Here is an 18,658-nt window from a genome sequence, read left to right on the forward strand (position 1 = left end):
AGGTGGCGCATCCGTCATGGCTATCTATTTCCAGAAGGTTTCCGTTTCCATCCCCTCCCCCCGAAAGAAAAAACGGCCCCACTCCCGGATCTGCCCCACCACGATCACCACCACCGCTGCCGCCGCCGCCGCCGCCGCCATCTGCTGTCGCCCTCTAGGGTTGGACCGTTCTAGCTCTCTCCTCTGTGTGGAATCGCAACGTAGGTCGCCTTGGATGTCTGGCACCTCTCACTTAGCAGAAGGTTTTGGAGGCTCAGGCTGGGCCACGCTTTGGCCCGGGTCAGTGTTCCGTTCCTCCGGATGGCTTCCTCGTTTTCCACGAGAAGGAGCCGTGAAGACGGAAAGGAAGGGCGGATGGATGGCTTTTCCCGTGCTACCGAGTCCCTCTCCCCTTTTCCCCAAAGCGTGAGGGGCGGTCGAGAGGATCGTCTCTGATGACAAAAGTCAGAGGCACCCCGGGTCAGACACCGTGCGAGGCGTTGGTGTGTTCTCGAGAGGAGAACACGTCCCCGTCAGCGTTTCCTGTCGTTCTCGTTCCGAAAGGATTCACGCGCCACCCCGTCTCCCTCAAGGTCTTAGGGCTGTCGTGCTCCGCAGCCGTCACGTGTCGTGGATCCTGGGCACCACCACGCCACCCCGCCCCCCCCCCCCGCCATAGCTGTCGATCGCTATGTGGCACGCCTACGTTTGCCCAAAAGAGCAGTCCGATGGACAGCGTGGTGCTTTTCCCAGCAGGCAGGCAGGTGAGAGTCACCCCTCTAGAAGGTTTCCAAGCCCCGTTCCATTCTCAGAGGCAGCTCCTTTGGCCATCAAGGAGGCAGGCGATGGGGGTGGGGGTGGGGATGGGGATGGGGCAGGGGCCTCTGTCCCTCTGTCGCGGTAGAAATGATTGGGAAAGGAGGGACAATGGGCGTAGGTCGACCATCCTGGGCGGTGGTGCTTTGGGAGCTTTTTCTAGAAGAAGGAGCGAACGGCGTTCCCTGGGAAGGGAGGAAACCAGAGGAGGTCCCCCTCAGACCGACCTGGCACGAGAAGGACACACACTCTCTCTCTCTCTCTCTCTCTCTCTCTCTCTCCCTTTTCTTCCTGACTTGAAATCAGGAGACAAAACTCCCCTGCCAAAGGGGCCCTCCCAAAACGGGGAGTGAGGAAGACCTCCTTCTCTTCACGGCTGAAGTTCTCCCTGCCTTTCCTGGACGGGAAGGATAGCACCTACGCCCGCTGCCGTCGGTGACTTTTAGTCCCCCTGGAGAGGAAGAAATTCTTTCCCGTGGCCGAACCCTGGCGGTTCGTTCGTGCTGCAGAGGACGTGACCCTCTCTGACACACCCAGGAACCTCCTCGCTCCGGGTCGAGGAGAGGGAGTTCTGTTCTGTGGTTTAGAATGGTGCTTAAAAAGGGATGTCGCTTACAAAGGGTCCTCGTCCCCCTTCCTAAACCTAAACGGACGGCTCGGCTCGGAGGCGTGAGATACGTTTCGCATCCTCCTCGTCGTCTTCACTCAAAGTTTTATTGGAGTTTGGAAGATTTTATTTTTTGTCTTTCCTTTTTCTCCCCAAAGCCCCCCGGTACGTAGTTGTGTGTTCTTCGCGGTGGGTCCTTCTAGCGGTGGTATGTGGGACGCCGCCTCAGCGTGGTTTGATGAGCAGTGCCGTGTCCGCGCCCGGGATCCGAACGAACCGATGAAACACTGGGCTGCCTGCAGCGGAGCGCGCGAACTTAACCACTCGGCCACGGGGCCAGCCCCTTACTGGATTTTCAAAACAACTCCGGGGGCCGGCCCGGTGGCGCGGCGGTGAAGTTCGCACGTTCTGCTCCGCCGGCCCCGGGTTCGCCGGTCCGGATCCCGGGCGCAGGACCCGGCACCGCTTGGCGAGCCACGCTGTGGCAGGCGTCCCACCTGGAAAGTAGAGGGGGATGGGCACGGATGTCAGCTCAGGGCCAGTCTTCCTCGGCCGACAGAGGAGGATTGGTGGCAGATGTTCGCTCAGGGCTCATCTTCCTCAAAAATAAAATAATAAATCGATTCGATAAAATGTCAAATAACACAACCGCGGGATCACGCTTAGAGTCACCCTTGGCCCGATGATGCCACTCCCCACCCCCCCCACCCCCCTGCCCCCCACCATTTGGAGGTGCCGTCAGTGGGATTCGTTCCTGTTTGTCCATCTTTCTTCCTCTTTTTTTTTTTTTTTTTAAAGACTGGCACCCGAGCTCATTGCCAATCTTTTCTTTTCTTTTTATTCCTCCTCCTTCTTCTTCTTCTCCCCAGAGCACCCCAGTACCTAGTTCTATATTCTCTTTGAGGGTCCCTCTGGTTCTGCCGTGTGGGACGCCACCTCAGCGTGGTTTGATGAGCGGTGCCGTGTCCGAGCCCAGGATCCGAACCTTCCAAGCCCCGGGCCGCTGAAGCGGAGCGTGCAAACTCAACCGCTCGGCCACGGGGTCAGCCCCTCCCTTCCTTCCTTCCTTCCTTCCTTCCTTCCTTCCTTCCTTCCTTCCTTCCTTCCTTCCTAAGGAGGAGGAGGCAGGCACTGTGTGAAGTCGCCAGTGAGTCTGTGGAAAGAGACGGAGGATTTCCCATGGGAAGCCGGGGCGGGGGACACGGACCGATGTCGTGCGAACTTGAAGGTGAAAGATCAAAAAACCCACACACGCCTAGAGCGGCGGGTTGCCCGTTAGGAGTTTGCTTGCCGGGCCCATAACGCAGGGCTCATCGATGAGCCAAACCGTCCGTGATCCTCAAGCAGTCTAGTAGGGTTAGAGAAAGGAGGGGGGCACTCTTTCTGCCCCAGATGAGGCGAGTTTCTCAGACAGCCACCCTGCCCCAACATCTCCCCTCCCTGCCTCCCGGCCCTTGGTGGACTGCGGCCTAAGGGTGGGGGAATTGAAGAAAGCCGTTCAATGGAAAAAAGCCCGAGGCCATGGGAGAGAGCTTCCTGCACTTGAATGAAGCCCTGACGCCAGGCCCATCGGAATGAATGGGCCTGACCTCCCCTCCCCCCTCCCCCCTCCCCCCTCCCAGGCTGGCGACTCGGCAGTGGAAGGCTAGGGGTTTCTTCCGAAATGGTGAACCGGCCCCCTTGTCCACAGGAAAACCACACACGGGTACAGCCTAGGCCGGATCTCAGGCCAAGTCGTCAGGGTGGCAAGATGATGGCGGATGAGAGGAAACTTGTTCTGGGACCGCACCGCCCCCCCCCCATCGCCTCTCTGGCTGAGAAGAGGGCTGGGGAGCGGTGAGGGTCAGGGGGAGAGTGGGGGCGGGGCCGGGACAGGGACCACCGGGCAGTAGGACGGGAGTAGCCCTGAGGCCTGCCTGCCTGCTTCCTTCCCTGCCGGCGCAGGGCTGAGAGAGGCACGGGGCACGCTGGCTCCTGCCCCTTCACTCATTCGGGAAGCCTCCTGTTGTTGCTCCTGAGGTGCCGGCTGCGGTGACAGACAGAGCAAAACTCCTCTCTCTGTCTATTTCTTCAAAGGCCCGAGTCTGAGCTACGACAGATTCCCCTGTGGCTCAACCCGCAACCTCCCATCCTGCCAGACCAGACCCCTTGTCTAAAAACCTCCACTGGAGGAGCTCTTCCACCTGACTCGGAAAGGAAACACCAGCCCCGCCTCAGCCTCACACCCACCACCACCACCACCACCCGCCCCCCCCCCCCCGCCCCACTCTCCTCCGGACCCAGATACCTAACAGAGGGAACAAAAATCCAAAAATCCTGCTGCTCTCCTTCTACCACCTCCACTTCAGAAGAGTCAGTCTCCCCCGAACACCTCAGACTCTGTGACTTCCCGCGGCCTCCCTTTCCCCGTCCCCATTCTCTCCCCGGACGGGCCCCATCTTACACTTGAACGACAGCTCCACCGCTCGGGGCAGCTGGACACGATGTCCCAAAGTGGCCCGGACGGTAGCCTGGTCGATTCCAAAGGACCCACGCACGCAGTCGGCCATAAACGTGGTGTGGAGATCGTGGACGTTTGCGGGCCTCTGATGAAATCGCTGCTCCGGGGACCCCGGCGTCTAGGACCCGTCTTCTCCGTGTTCTTCACACCGTTGCTCCTGGGCCGGTTATTCTCTTCCCTCTCACTGACCTTAACGTTTTGTCTCTGCCATTGAATTTTGACTGTGCGAATGTGACTTGCCGCTGTAGGGCTGCGTGGATCTCTCAGGCATCCTGCTGTGCCGTGCGGGGGGGGGGGGGGGGAATCCTTGGTGGGTGGGTCGATAGACGTCCCTTTGGTTGTGCCCTGGAGGGGAGAGACAGAGGGGACGACTCAATCCACCACGAACGCTGATGTCGCTCCGATAAACCTGTAGCGGTGATTCTAGTTTATGGCCCGTGTCCTGAAAATAACTTCCCGAAGGGCCAGCCCGGCGGCACAGCGGTTAAGTTCGCACGTTCCGTTTTGTCAGCCAGGGGTTCGCAGGTTCGGATCCAGGGTGCGGACGTGGCGCCGCTTGGCGAGCCACGCTGTGGTCAGCGTCCCGCCTATCAAGGGGAGGGGGATGGGCACGGATGTTAGCTCGGGACCACTCTCCCGGGGCAAAAAGAGGAGAATTGGCAGCAGGTGTCAGCTCGGGGCTCGTCTTCCTCGAAAAATAAATTAATTAAATTAATAAAAACAACTTCCCAAACCTCTCTGATAACTTGAAGCTTTGAAGTTTTGCGAGGTGAAATCAGGTGATAAAAAAGTCCACGGACGGGGGCGGCCCCGTGGCCGAGTGGTTAAGTTCACAAGCTCCCCTTCGGCGGCCCAGGGTTTTGCCGGTTCAGATCCCGGGCACGGCACGGACACGGCACCGCTCGTCGGGCCGTGTGGAGGCGGCGTCCCACATGCCACAACTGGAAGGGCCCTCAACTAAGATAGACAACTATGTCATGGGGGGGATTGGGGGAGAAAAATCGGGAGGGGGGGAAAAGAAAACAAAAACGGAAGATTGGCAACAGGCGTTAGCTCTGTGAGGGCCGATCTTCCTCACCCAAAAACTAAAGTGAGATGAAATCAAATAAAGCGAAGGAAAAGATAAACCTATGAAATCCCATGTTTCTAAAAGTGGCCAAGTGTTTAGAAATTGGCCAAGCGACGGAATGCTCATGGGAAGGACAGTTCCTAATTGCTGGCTTCTTAGTTTTCACCAAAATTAAGGTTCGTGAGGGTTAAAAAATCTACTTAACAAATGCGATGAAAGCCACTAGGCCGGCCCGGTGGCGCGCTGGTTAAGTGTGCCTGTTCCGCTTCGCCGGCCCGGGGTTCGCCAGTTCGGATCCCGGGGGTGGACGTGGCACCGCTGGGCGAGCCACGTGGTGGTAGGCGTCCCACATATGAAATAGAGGAAGATGGGCACGGAGGTGAGCTCAGGGCCAGCCTTCCTCGGCAAAAAGAGGAGGATTGGCAGCAGTTAGCTCAGGGCTCATCGTCCTCAAAACAAAACAAAACAAAACAAAAAGCCACTAAAAGTGAATATGGGAAACATCTTTGTGTTCAAGGAAAGTGAGATGGCTGCCTTCAGGCAAGAGGGCCTAAAAAGTAAAGATCGTTTTGTCTGTGAAAAGGTGATCAAAGTTTCACGGGGAAAATAATCTGAGAAAAAGGCCTGTTCGTGGTCAAGTGGCCTAAAATTGGAACGAGTGGACAGATAGAAATGGCGAGCGATAGGATCTATGGGAGTCTATGAGGAAGCCATTGGGTGTCGGCCTAATTCGGCCTGACAGTGTTTTTCGAAAAGGGCCTGACGTGGCCGTCGAGCACGCATCGCATCGTAGATCCGCTTTACACATTTCCTACGGCAAGAACCAATGCCCTTAAGGGAAAGGAGCAGCTTCCCCGTGCTCGGGCCTTTCCTTAAGGAGAGGCATCTTTCCTTAGGCTAGGAGCGGATGGTTGCGCTCACCTTTGACCATCCGGCTCCCCTGTGACCACCCAGGCCCAGACAACCGACCTGCCACCCAGCAGTGTCTGTCGATCGCTGTGCCGACAGAGCAGTCTCGCGACTATCATCCAAGGGACCTTTCGATCCTATGTGAAACGTCCTCTCTGGGGGTCTAGAAGCACTCTGTACACCCCACTTCCCGGGCACCCTCTCTTCCTTCGGGAAGAAAGGCCCCGGGCCACAGTCCTCACATTTTAGCTCAGAATAAACGCACCCCGATTTTCACGGATAGATTGGTTCCGGATTATTTCCGTCGACAGAATGGAATCAAGTCAATGAGTTTCAAGATCGGAGGGAAGCTGATGCAAAATCAGAATTTGTTTTTCTCACTCCCGAAAGGATACTTTTCTCTAACTTCTAGTCTCCTCCTGATAAAGACATTGGAAAAGGTTTCTCTTGACCTCTGAGGGAATCGACACCAAAGACAGAGATCCTCCATTTTGTCAGAATGATTTCCTAGGCCTCCAATGGAGGAGGCCTCCCTCGGACGGGAGCTCAGCTTTTGTTTTGCAACAGTTTTCCTCTCTCTGCTTGCCTTTAACATCTCCTTTCCCGTTCTTCTTTTTTGGAAGGGAAATACGTGCACCGCTGGGGAAAAAAAAAAAAAAAAGAATTTTCTAAATGACCAAAGAAGATCTACGACTGTTGTTATTTTGGTTTCACGGAGCAGTTCCACGTCCACATTTACTCCATTTTAAACACCCACACACACTCACAGCACGGCGCTGTGAGGATGTCCCGGGGAACTCGATTTGTGGAGGGAATGGCTGTGAGGTCTCTGCCCCCCAACCCCCACCATTTGGGTGCTTCTGCTTGTTGATGAGGACGGGAAGCCCTGCTGAAATCCATATTCTTATCACCACACGTGCATCTGCACCCATGCTCCCCCCCGTGTGTCGTCTTTGGGCTTTGCTGTGGCCCCGTGCGGAGGGAGACCTGTTTTGTGTTGTAAACTTTTCCGCGGCCAAGCGGCTCGGTCCTTTCCTCTACGACTTGTGGGCTCTGTCTGTCCGTCTGCCTTAGAGAGACCCTCTGGGCCGGAAGTGACAGGCTGCACACAATTCCTGACAGACTGCGGACAATTCCTCCGTCGTCACGGTCCTTCTCTGATGACGTGCATGGTTTCGGTTTGACAGCGACCCCCACCCCCCACCCCGCCGTGATTTTCTAAGTCCTCCCGGGAGCCCGGGAAGTGCTCGGGCCGCTCCGGGAAGCGGGGGCCGGCAGCCCCGGCCTGCCCCGTGGCATCTCCGGGGACTTTTCCACCTCTGTCCGCGTCAGCCAGCCGGCAGCCCCGCGCCCGGCCCGGCCCAGAAGTCACGTGGGGAGTCTGTCCCCTTCCTGGCAAGCCCACCCACCCCACCCCCCTCCCCGCCGATTTTCCAACACCTCCTTCTGCGCCCAGGGTTGCCCTGTGCTGCCTGGGAGCTCCGAGGTGGACACCCTGGGGCCTCACGTGGTGACCTCCCGGCCGCCCCAAGCGGGCCCAGAGAGAAAGAGAGAGAGAGAGAGACAGAGAGAGACAGAGACAGAGACAGAGACAGAGAGAGACAGAGACAGAGACAGAGACAGAGACAGAGAGAGACCTGACCCGGCGGTGGGCTCAGGCTGTGCACTCTCGCTGGCTGGTGACCCGGTTCCCTCCCGCTGACCCCTCCGCGCCGGTCGTTGGGCGCCATCTGGCGGCCGCTTTTACAGAGTGGCCCTCCTCCGGAGCCCCGGCGACATGAGCAAGGGATGGGACTCGCAGGACGTCTGTGTGGTTTCCAGTGTGGGGCTGTGTGGAACAGAGCTGCTAAGAACATTCATGCCCCGGATTCTGTGTGAATGAACAGGAACGTGGCCGCAGCCCCCACCCCGCCCCCCGCCCCAGCCCCCGGGAGTGGTGGGAGTGGTGCCCTCCAGACCACCCTCGGGTTGGATGCCTCCCTCCCTGGAAGGACTCACGGGACTCCACAAAAGCTGACTTCCTGGAGGTCCAGCGGAGACCCCCAAGGCCCAAGGCCCCCCCCCCCCACCCACCCACCACAGATCACTGTGGAAGCCTTAACGACCCAAGGCTCCAGCTACATACAGACGCTCTTAGGAGGCAAGATACACCAAAGGCTTATGTAGGTTGCCACTTTCGGTGGTTGTTTCCGCGGCGTGTCAGTTTTGGAACCCGCCACGCCCTTTTTCACAGAGGCCATACCGTTTCCCTTCACCACCAGTGAGGCGTGAGTGACTGACTTGGCTTCTCCGCGACCTGACTAGCAGTTTGATCCTGTTCCGGTATTTGGAAGAAGGCAGTCTCACCCATGTGTCCCCACAATGTCTCCCTCTAATTTTCTCACTTGCTTTTCCAGGGAACAGCTCACATCTTTTCATGCGCTTATCGGTCATCCATGCGTACCTCCTCCACCCCAGGTGAAAGTGCCTGCTCTGTCTATTGGTCTTCCATTCGTTTTGTATTTTTCAGTGTTGATTTCCCCCGGGTCTCCACTCCATTGTGGGTTTTGTTTTTTGTTTTTTGTTTTTTGTTTTTTTTTTTTGCTTAAAGATTGTCACCTGAGCTAGGCACTGTTGCGCTGCTTCCTCAGTTTCAGAGGGTACCTTTTTCAGGGTTGCTTTTTGACCGGGTCTCCTCGCCATTGTATTTTTTTATTTTTTTTTTTTTTGCTTAAAGATTGCCACCTGAGCTAGCCTCTGTTGCCCATCTTCTTCGGTTTCAGAGGGTAGATTTCTCAGTGTTGCTTTTTCGCCAGCTCTCCACGCCCTGGCGTCTTTTTTTTTTCTGCTTGAAGGCTGCAACCTGAGCTAGCTTCTTTTGCCCATGTTCCTCAGTTTCAGAGGGTGGATTTCTCCGTGTTGCTTTTTCCCCAGGTCTCCACACCCTTGTGTGTTTCTTTGGCTTAACGATTGCCACCTGAGGTAGCCACTGTTGCCCATCTTCGTCCGTTTCAGAGGGTGGATTTCTCAGTGTTGCCTTTTCGCCAGCTCCCCACGCCCTTGTGTGTTTCTTTTGCTTAAAGATTGTCACCTGAGCTAGGCACTGTTGCCCTGCTTCCTCAGTTTCAGAGGGTACCTTTTTCAGGGTTGCTTTTTCACCGGGTCTCCTCGCCATTGTATTTTTTTATCTTATTTTTTTTGCTTAAAGATTGCCACCTGAGCTAGCCTCTGTTGCGCTTCTTTCTCAGTTCTAGAGGGTAGATTTCTCCGTGTTGCTTTTTCCCCAGGTCTCCACGCACTTCCTTTTATTTTTCCTTAAAGATTGCCACCTGAGCTAGCCTCTGTTGCCCATCTTCGTCGGTTTCAGAGGGTAGATTTCTCACTGTTGCTTTTTTGCCAGGTCTGCACGCCCATGTGTTTTTTTTCTGCTTAAAGGTTGCAACCTGAGCTAGCTTCTTTTGCCCATGTTCGTCAGTTTCAGAGGGTGGATTTCTCCGTGTTGCTTTTTCCCCAGGTCTCCACACCCTTGTGTGTTTCTTTGGCTTAACGATTGCCACCTGAGCTAGCCTCTGTTGCCCATCTTCCTCAGTTTCAGAGGGTGGATTTCTGAATGTTGCTTTTTCCCCAGGTCTCCACGCCCTTGTGTGTTTCTTTTGCTTAACGATTGCCACCTGAAGCCAGCCTCTCTTGCCCATCTTCCTCAGTTTCAGAGGGTAGATATTTCAGGGTTGCTTTTTCCCCAGGTCTCCACGCCTTTGGGTTTTGTTTTTGCTTAACGATTGCCACCTGAGCTAGCCTCTGTTGCCCATATTCGTCCGTTTCAGAGGGTGGATTTCTCAGTGTTGCCTTTTCCCCAGGTCTCCACGCCCTTGTGTGTTTCTTTTGCTTAAAGATTGCCACCTGAGCTAGCCTCTCTTGCCCATGTTCCTCAGTTTCAGAGGGTAGATATTTCAGGGTTGCTTTGTCCCCAGGGCTCCACGCCTTTGTGCTTTGTTTTTGCTTAAGGATTGCCACCTGAGGTAGCCTCTCTTGCCCATCTTCCTCAGTTTCAGAGGGTGGATTTCTCCGTGTTGCTTTTTCCCCAGGTCTCCACGCCCTTGTGTGTTTCTTTTGCTTAACGATTGCCACCTGAGCTAGCCTCTGTTGCCCATCTTCGTCCGTTTCAGAGGGTGGATTTCTCAGTGTTGCCTTTTCGCCAGCTCCCCACGCCCTTGTGTGTTTCTTTTGCTTAAAGATTGTCACCTGAGCTAGGCACTGTTGCCCTGCTTCCTCAGTTTCAGAGGGTACCTTTTTCAGGGTTGCTTTTTGACCGGGTCTCCTCGCCATTGTATTTTTTTATCTTATTTTTTTTGCTTAAAGATTGCCACCTGAGCTAGCCTCTGTTGCGCTTCTTTCTCAGTTCTAGAGGGTAGATTTCTCCGTGTTGCTTTTTCCCCAGGTCTCCACGCACTTCCTTTTATTTTTCCTTAAAAATTGCCACCTGAGCTAGCCTCTGTTGTCCATCTTCGTCGGTTTCAGAGGGTAGATTTCTCACTGTGGCTTTTTTGCCAGGTCTGCACGCCCTTGTGTTTTTTTTCTGCTTAAAGGTTGCAACCTGAGCTAGCTTCTTTTGCCCATGTCCCTCAGTTTCAGAGGGTGGATTTCTCCGTGTTGCTTTTTCCCCAGGTCTCCAGACCCTTGTGTGTTTCTTTGGCTTAACGATTGCCACCTGAGGTAGCCTCTGTTGCCCATCTTCCTCAGTTTCAGAGGGTGGATTTCTGAATGTTGCTTTTTCCCCAGGTCTCCACGCCCTTGTGTGTTTCTTTTGCTTAACGATTGCCACCTGAAGCCAGCCTCTCTTGCCCATCTTCCTCAGTTTCAGAGGGTAGATATTTCAGGGTTGCTTTTTCCCCAGGTCTCCACGCCTTTGGGTTTTGTTTTTGCTTAACGAGTGCCACCTGAGCTAGCCTCTCTTGCCCATGTTCCTCAGTTTCAGAGGGTAGATATTTCAGGGTTGCTTTGTCCCCAGGGCTCCACGCCTTTGTGCTTTGTTTTTGCTTAAGGATTGCCACCTGAGGTAGCCTCTCTTGCCCATCTTCCTCAGTTTCAGAGGGTGGATTTCTCCGTGTTGCTTTTTCCCCAGGTCTCCACGCCCTTGTGTGTTTCTTTTGCTTAAAGATTGCCACCTGAGCTAGCCTCTGTTGCCCATCTTCGTCCGTTTCAGAGGGTGGATTTCTCAGTGTTGCCTTTTCGCCAGCTCCCCACGCCCTTGTGTGTTTCTTTTGCTTAAAGATTGTCACCTGAGCTAGGCACTGTTGCCCTGCTTCCTCAGTTTCAGAGGGTACCTTTTTCAGGGTTGCTTTTTCACCGGGTCTCCTCGCCATTGTATTTTTTTATCTTATTTTTTTTGCTTAAAGATTGCCACCTGAGCTAGCCTCTGTTGCGCTTCTTTCTCAGTTCTAGAGGGTAGATTTCTCCGTGTTGCTTTTTCCCCAGGTCTCCACGCACTTCCTTTTATTTTTCCTTAAAAATTGCCACCTGAGCTAGCCTCTGTTGCCCATCTTCGTCGGTTTCAGAGGGTAGATTTCTCACTGTTGCTTTTTTGCCAGGTCTGCACGCCCATGTGTTTTTTTTCTGCTTAAAGGTTGCAACCTGAGCTAGCTTCTTTTGCCCATGTCCCTCAGTTTCAGAGGGTGGATTTCTCCGTGTTGCTTTTTCCCCAGGCCTCCAGACCCTTGTGTGTTTCTTTGGCTTAACGATTGCCACCTGAGGTAGCCTCTGTTGCCCATCTTCGTCCGTTTCAGAGGGTGGATTTCTCAGTGTTGCCTTTTCGCCAGCTCCCCACGCCCTTGTGTGTTTCTTTTGCTTAAAGATTGTCACCTGAGCTAGGCACTGTTGCCCTGCTTCCTCAGTTTCAGAGGGTACCTTTTTCAGGGTTGCTTTTTGACCGGGTCTCCTCGCCATTGTATTTTTTTATCTTATTTTTTTTGCTTAAAGATTGCCACCTGAGCTAGCCTCTGTTGCGCTTCTTTCTCAGTTCTAGAGGGTAGATTTCTCCGTGTTGCTTTTTCCCCAGGTCTCCACGCACTTCCTTCTATTTTTCCTTAAAAATTGCCACCTGAGCTAGCCTCTGTTGTCCATCTTCGTCCGTTTCAGTGGGTGGATTTCTCCGTGTTGCTTTTTCCCCAGGTCTCCACACCCTTGTGTGTTTCTTTGGCTTAACGATTGCCACCTGAGGTAGCCTCTGTTGCCCATCTTCCTCAGTTTCAGAGGGTGGATTTCTGAATGTTGCTTTTTCCCCAGGTCTCCACGCCCTTGTGTGTTTCTTTTGCTTAACGATTGCCACCTGAAGCCAGCCTCTCTTGCCCATCTTCCTCAGTTTCAGAGGGTAGATATTTCAGGGTTGCTTTTTCCCCAGGTCTCCACGCCTTTGGGTTTTGTTTTTGCTTAACGATTGCCACCTGAGCTAGCCTCTGTTGCCCATATTCGTCCGTTTCAGAGGGTGGATTTCTCAGTGTTGCCTTTTCCCCAGGTCTCCACGCCCTTGTGTGTTTCTTTTGCTTAAAGATTGCCACCTGAGCTAGCCTCTCTTGCCCATGTTCCTCAGTTTCAGAGGGTAGATATTTCAGGGTTGCTTTGTCCCCAGGGCTCCACGCCTTTGTGCTTTGTTTTTGCTTAAGGATTGCCACCTGAGGTAGCCTCTCTTGCCCATCTTCCTCAGTTTCAGAGGGTGGATTTCTCCGTGTTGCTTTTTCCCCAGGTCTCCACGCCCTTGTGTGTTTCTTTTGCTTAACGATTGCCACCTGAGCTAGCCTCTGTTGCCCATCTTCGTCCGTTTCAGAGGGTGGATTTCTCAGTGTTGCCTTTTCGCCAGCTCCCCACGCCCTTGTGTGTTTCTTTTGCTTAAAGATTGTCACCTGAGCTAGGCACTGTTGCCCTGCTTCCTCAGTTTCAGAGGGTACCTTTTTCAGGGTTGCTTTTTCACCGGGTCTCCTCGCCATTGTATTTTTTTATTTTATTTTTTTTGCTTAAAGATTGCCACCTGAGCTAGCCTCTGTTGCGCTTCTTTCTCAGTTCTAGAGGGTAGATTTCTCCGTGTTGCTTTTTCCCCAGGTCTCCACGCACTTCCTTTTATTTTTCCTTAAAAATTGCCACCTGAGCTAGCCTCTGTTGTCCATCTTCGTCGGTTTCAGAGGGTAGATTTCTCACTGTGGCTTTTTTGCCAGGTCTGCACGCCCTTGTGTTTTTTTTCTGCTTAAAGGTTGCAACCTGAGCTAGCTTCTTTTGCCCATGTCCCTCAGTTTCAGAGGGTGGATTTCTCCGTGTTGCTTTTTCCCCAGGCCTCCACGCCCTTGTGTGTTTCTTTTGCTTAAAGATTGCCACCTGAAGCCAGCCTCTCTTGCCCATCTTCCTCAGTTTCAGAGGGTAGATATTTCAGGGTTGCTTTTTCCCCAGGTCTCCACGCCTTTGTGTTTTGTTTTTGCTTAACGATTGCCACCTGAGCTAGCCTCTCTTGCCCATGTTCCTCAGTTTCAGAGGGTAGATATTTCAGGGTTGCTTTGTCCCCAGGGCTCCACGCCTTTGTGCTTTGTTTTTGCTTAAGGATTGCCACCTGAGGTAGCCTCTCTTGCCCATCTTCCTCAGTTTCAGAGGGTGGATTTCTCCGTGTTGCTTTTTCCCCAGGTCTCCACGCCCTTGTGTGTTTCTTTTGCTTAAAGATTGCCACCTGAGCTAGCCTCTGTTGCCCATCTTCGTCCGTTTCAGAGGGTGGATTTCTCAGTGTTGCCTTTTCGCCAGCTCCCCACGCCCTTGTGTGTTTCTTTTGCTTAAAGATTGTCACCTGAGCTAGGCACTGTTGCCCTGCTTCCTCAGTTTCAGAGGGTACCTTTTTCAGGGTTGCTTTTTCACCGGGTCTCCTCGCCATTGTATTTTTTTATCTTATTTTTTTTGCTTAAAGATTGCCACCTGAGCTAGCCTCTGTTGCGCTTCTTTCTCAGTTCTAGAGGGTAGATTTCTCCGTGTTGCTTTTTCCCCAGGTCTCCACGCACTTCCTTTTATTTTTTTCCTTAAAAATTGCCACCTGAGCTAGCCCCTGTTGCCCATCTTCGTCGGTTTCAGAGGGTAGATTTCTCAGTGTTGATTTTTCCCCATTTCTCCACGCCCTCTTGCTTTTTTTTTTTTATTTCCTTAAATGTCGGCGCCTGAGCTAGCTTCTTTTGCCCATCTTCGTCAGTTTCAGCGGGTAGACTCTCCGCCTGCCTTCGACAGGCCCTCTGGACTGGAAAGCTTTCCTCCTCCCGTCATCACGGTCCTTCTCGGATGACGTGCCTGGTTTCGGTTTGACCGTCCCCGCCCGCCCTGATTTTCTAAGTCCTCCCGGGAACCCCGGGGGCGCTCCAGCCGCTCCGGGAAGCGGCGGCCTCCCGGCCGCACCGGCCCAGCCCGGCCCGGGCCGCCCCCTGGCCTCTCTGGGGGGAACTCTCCCCTTCCCCTTCCCGGTGATCGCCCGAGAAACCTTTTCCGAGTCCCCCTCCTGCGGCTGGGGCTGCGCCTTGGCGGCCGGGAGCCCGCGGGCGGACGCCCCGGGGCCGCACTGGGCCGGGAGGCTGGGTCCGAGGGGGCTCCGGGACGGGATCGGGCGGCCCGGCGGCCCGGCTGTGCTCCCCGGCGGGCCCGCGCTCCGGCTCCGTCCCGCTGAGGCGGTCGTCGGTCGCCGGGTGCCACCTGGCGGCCGCTTTTATATCGTCTCTTTCCTCCGGAGCTCCGGCGACGCGGGCCAAGGGACGGGACTCGGCCGCGGTGACCGAGGCAGAGTCCCGGGAGGCCGGCGTCGCTGGCGGGATCTGGCCCGGTGGCGCCGGGGCGTGAGCGCGACGCCCGCTCGCCGGAGATTGGAGGTGCAGGCTACTGAGGGAGGTGGCTGTCGCCGCGCCGCCCGGTGCCGGCCGGGGTGTGGGGCCTCCCGGACGGGTCGACCAGCAGCCGCCGGTGCCCCTCCGTCCCCGGGAGGGGGTGGGGGGCCGCCGCGGGGGAACGGGCGAGGGAGCTCGTCCCGTGCCCGGCCGTCGTCCCGAGGGCGGCCCGGTGGTCGGGCCTTCCGCGTCGCCGATCCCCTTTCCGCGCCCCGCTCCGGAGGTGGGCGACCGGCCGGGGCCTTGCGGGGGAGGCCCGTGGAGGGCGCGACGGGCTCGGCCGCCGGGCTGGCCTTTTCCCCACTGGTCTTCCGAGTCGACCGGCTCTGGCGGTGGGGACCGGGCCCGGTCCTCGGATGCCTCCTCCTCCGTGGCAGTTTTTTTTTCCAAGTCCCGCCCTGGAGAAGAGCGTGGACCGGCCCCGGGAGCCCTCGAGGGCGGGCCGGGGAGGGCGTCCCCGGCCCTGACGCGTGCCCGGGGTGGGTCCGGGCCGTCGGACCGGACTTCTCTCTCCGAGTTTCGCGGGTCGCGTCTTTGTCCGGAGGCGGGAGGGGGCCGGCTCGAGGCGTAGGTGGAGCCCCGGCTGAGGGACGGGAGCCACGGTCCCGCCCCGGGCCCGGTCGCCGGAGGCGCCTCCGCGGAATTCTTTTCTAAGTCCTGACCCGGCGACTCAGAGGGAGGGACCGACCGGTCCCGGCCCGCGCGGGCGGCCCGGGGAGGCTGTCCCCGGCTCCCCCTGCCGCCACGCTTCTGGGGTCGACCAGATGGCCCCGGGAGCTCCGGGCCTGGTGGCGATGGGGTCGTGCTTGGGGTCTGGTGGCCGTGGCCGTGATCCAGGGGTTCCCCTGGTGATCCGTGGGTGGGCCCCGTCTCCGGGCGCGGCGATTCTTGCCCCCGAATGGGTGGTTTTGTGCCGCCAGATAAGTGCTGACACGCTCTGCTTGGGTGACAGTCGCCCGAGAGCTTCCGGGTGCCTGGATGCGTGTGCGGGGAGGGCTCCGGGCTCTGGCCGAGAACAGGACGCCCGTTTCCACCCCCGCCGCTTGAGCCGCCCGCTGGGGCCTGCGCGCCGGCTCTTGTGCGTTCCAGGCGCCCCCACGACCGTGGTGCCACCTCCGGTCTCTGGTACCCGAGGGCGGCGGGGTTAGGGGCGCGGGGTCCTCTACCACGTGCACTCCCTGCCGCCGGCACCCGGGTGCGGTCGCGACTTACCCCATCCCACCGGCTCCGTGCCAGTGCGTGTCAGGCGTTCTCGTCCTGGGGTCGTCGCCCGCGCTTGCTGGAGAAGGAGAGGGGTCGGTGAGGCTGAAGCAGGCTCCTCCGCTCGCTGTCCTCGCCGGCCTTCCCTTGCTCGGGGGTCCCTCGCGTTATGCTGCCGACCGATGTGGTGATGCTGTGCTCTCCCGGGCCGGGCCTAAGCCGTGCCAGACGAGGGACGGACGTTCATGGCGAACGGGACCGCTCTTCTCGCTCTGCCCGCGGGTCCCCTCGCCCGTTCTCCCCCGCTGCGAGTGGCGTGTGGGAGGCGGCAGGGGTGCGGAATCCGGCCCGACCTCGCTCCCCCGCCCCGTGCCTCGTGGCGTGGGCGGTGTCGGGGTCTCCGTGACGCGGCGGATGCTCTGCCTGTTGCCTCTTGGCTGTGTCTCGCGGGCGGCCCTCCCCGCGGTGGGGCGGGCCGTGTTGCCGCCGCGCCGCGCGCCTTCCCGGGCGCGTGAGCGCGTTCCCCAGGCCGTTGGCGGTGCCCCTGGAGCGTTCCAGGTCGTCCCTCAGGCGCCCGAGGCCGAGTGGCGGTGTCGTTCCCTGTTCCCGTCGGCCTCCTCAGGTAACCGCTGCGCTGGTGTGTCTGAGGAGCGGGGGGGGTCGAGTCGGTAAGGGAGGCGTGCCCCTCGTCCCCCTCGGGGGGGACGGGTGCCTCGTCGCCCCCCACGGCGTGCCGTGTGGGGGCGGGCAGGCTCGGGCGCGTGCCCGCGCGTTCCCCTTGCTGGGGTTTCCCCGCGGGTGTGGGAGTGACCGTGGCGGGCCGAGCCAGCGGCGTGGCGCTGGCTCTTTGGTTGGGAGGTGCTGTTTGATCGGCACCTCCGTCCCAGTCTCTGCCTCCCTTGGTCTCTCGGCCTGAGGGGAGGCACTGACTTGGGAGCCGCACAGGGGCCTTGTAGATCCCTAGCTAAGCCCAGTGTGGCCATAGATGGCGAGCCCGGGGCAGCGCGGGCTCGCGGCCCTGACCACGGACGCTCCGACTTGCTCTAGGCCTTACCTCTACCGCAGACCCCTCCTGCATTGCGTGGCCATGGTGTCTGTAAGCGCCTTGGTGGGCCCGATGGCGGACGATGGGCGGGGGCGACACGCCCTCGGTGAGAAAGCCTTCTCTAGCGATCCGAGAGGGTGCCTTGGGGTACCGGACCCCCCAGCCGCCGCCCCTCCTTTGCGCGTAGTAGCCACGGACGCCACCACCGTGGCGCGTGGGCAGAGCTGCTCTTTGCCTACCGCGGCCGGCGCCTCCCCCCTCCGAGTCGGGGGAGGGTCACGCCCGGCCGGGCCGTCGTCGGGCGCGGGGCCGCGCGTGTGCGCGAGCGTGCGCGTGGTTCTCCCGTCGCGCGCTGGGGCGGGGAGAGGGCCCGGCCCTGTCCGGGCTCCGCCCCGCCGCGAGCGGCTGGCTCTCCGCTCGCTCCCGTCCCGAGCCGCAGCCGGTGGTGGCGTGCGGGCATGGGTGGGGGCCGCCGCCGCTCTCGGGCGCGTTCCCTCGGGACGTGGGCCCCGGAGCAGACCAGACAGGCAGACGGGTGGCTGGGTGGACGGGGCGGCCCCCGGCGGCGGGGGCGCCTCACGTAGGCCCCGGCGGTGGGGCCGGGCCCGCGGGAGGCCGAGGGGTGGCTGAGGCCGGCCGGCGTCCCAGGCGTCGTGGGACCGCCCTCGCGTGTCGTTGGCGGTGGGATCCCGCGTGTGTTTTCCTGGTGGCCCGTCCGCGCCCGAGGCCGTCCCCGGGAGCCTTCCCGCGAGCCCGTGCTCCCTCCGTCGAGGCGCGCGCCGCGCTCCCCGCTGCCCCCGGTGCTCCCCCGCCCGGGCAGACGCCTGGCCGCGCCGCCCACCGGCCGGGACCGAAGTGGGCCTCGCTGTGCGGGTGTCGCCTCCGGCCACCGAGGCCGGTGGTGGCCCCGGGCGAAGTGCTCTCGGCTCCGGTCGGGTGGGGCCCGCGCGCCAGGCGCCCGGCGCGGGACGCTGGCGCCGTGTGCGGGAGAGCCCTGGCCGTGGCGGGGCCGAGCCCCCGTGAGCTGCGCGCGGGGCGACGGGGCCAGTCGCCGTTCTGGGCGCCGCGGGACCGCCCCTGGTGCTGGAGGCCCCTGGCGGTGAGACCCCGTGTGTGCTCCGGCGGCCGACTTGCCTCGGGAGGTTCTGTCTTCCCTCCTTCGCCCCGAGCGCGTCTCTCGGCGGGCCGCGGCCCTTCCGCCGCCGCCTCTCCGGCGCCTCGGCCCTCGCCGCCGCCGGCCTTCTCCCGAGCCCTTCCCCGTCGTCGCCTGTTCTGGCTGCCCGACCGGGGCCCCGCCCCGAGCGCGACTCGCTTCCCGGGGCCGCTGCGGCCTCCTCCGTGTCCGCCGCCGCCACCCGCGCGACGGCGACGTTGCGTGCGGGCGGGGGACCGTCTCCCGCGGCGCCCCGTTCTGGCGCGCGCGTGTCTGTCGCAGCGCGGGTCGGGTCCCGGCCAGCCGTCGTGACCGGCCGCCGGCGCGCCGCGCCACCCCCGGGGGCGGGGGGTCGGGCCTCGGTCCGGCTCTCGGCCCGCGGGGGCGTGCGCGGGCCGTCCGGCCGGCCGGTGTCGACGCGACTGCCTGGTGCCCCGGCCCCGCTCACGCGCCGTCAATCGGGGCCGCCGCGAGGGGCGCCCCCGCCCCTCCACGCCGCCGCGCGCGCGT

The 18,658-nt window shown here is 59.1% G+C and overlaps 1 long non-coding RNA gene across 3 annotated transcripts; it reads right to left on the reverse strand.

The window, feature by feature from the left end:
• Positions 1-1,491: 1,491 nt before the first annotated feature.
• On the reverse strand, positions 1,492-7,586 carry LOC139044513 (uncharacterized). 3 transcript variants are annotated; one of them, XR_011501470.1, is made up of 4 exons: positions 7,523-7,586; positions 3,846-4,247; positions 2,285-2,555; positions 1,492-2,001 (listed from the first exon to the last, which is right to left on the reverse strand). It is a non-coding gene; the product is annotated as an uncharacterized lncRNA (long non-coding RNA). The 3 variants fall into 3 exon arrangements; XR_011501471.1 differs by having other exon boundaries at positions 1,514-1,997; positions 7,523-7,575; XR_011501469.1 differs by lacking the exon at positions 7,523-7,586 and having other exon boundaries at positions 3,846-6,519.
• Between the last annotated feature and the right edge of the window lie 11,072 nt (positions 7,587-18,658).

Source organism: Equus asinus, unplaced genomic scaffold (genome assembly GCF_041296235.1).
Source record: "Equus asinus isolate D_3611 breed Donkey unplaced genomic scaffold, EquAss-T2T_v2 contig_96, whole genome shotgun sequence".
NCBI classification, from domain to species: domain Eukaryota; kingdom Metazoa; phylum Chordata; class Mammalia; order Perissodactyla; family Equidae; genus Equus; species Equus asinus.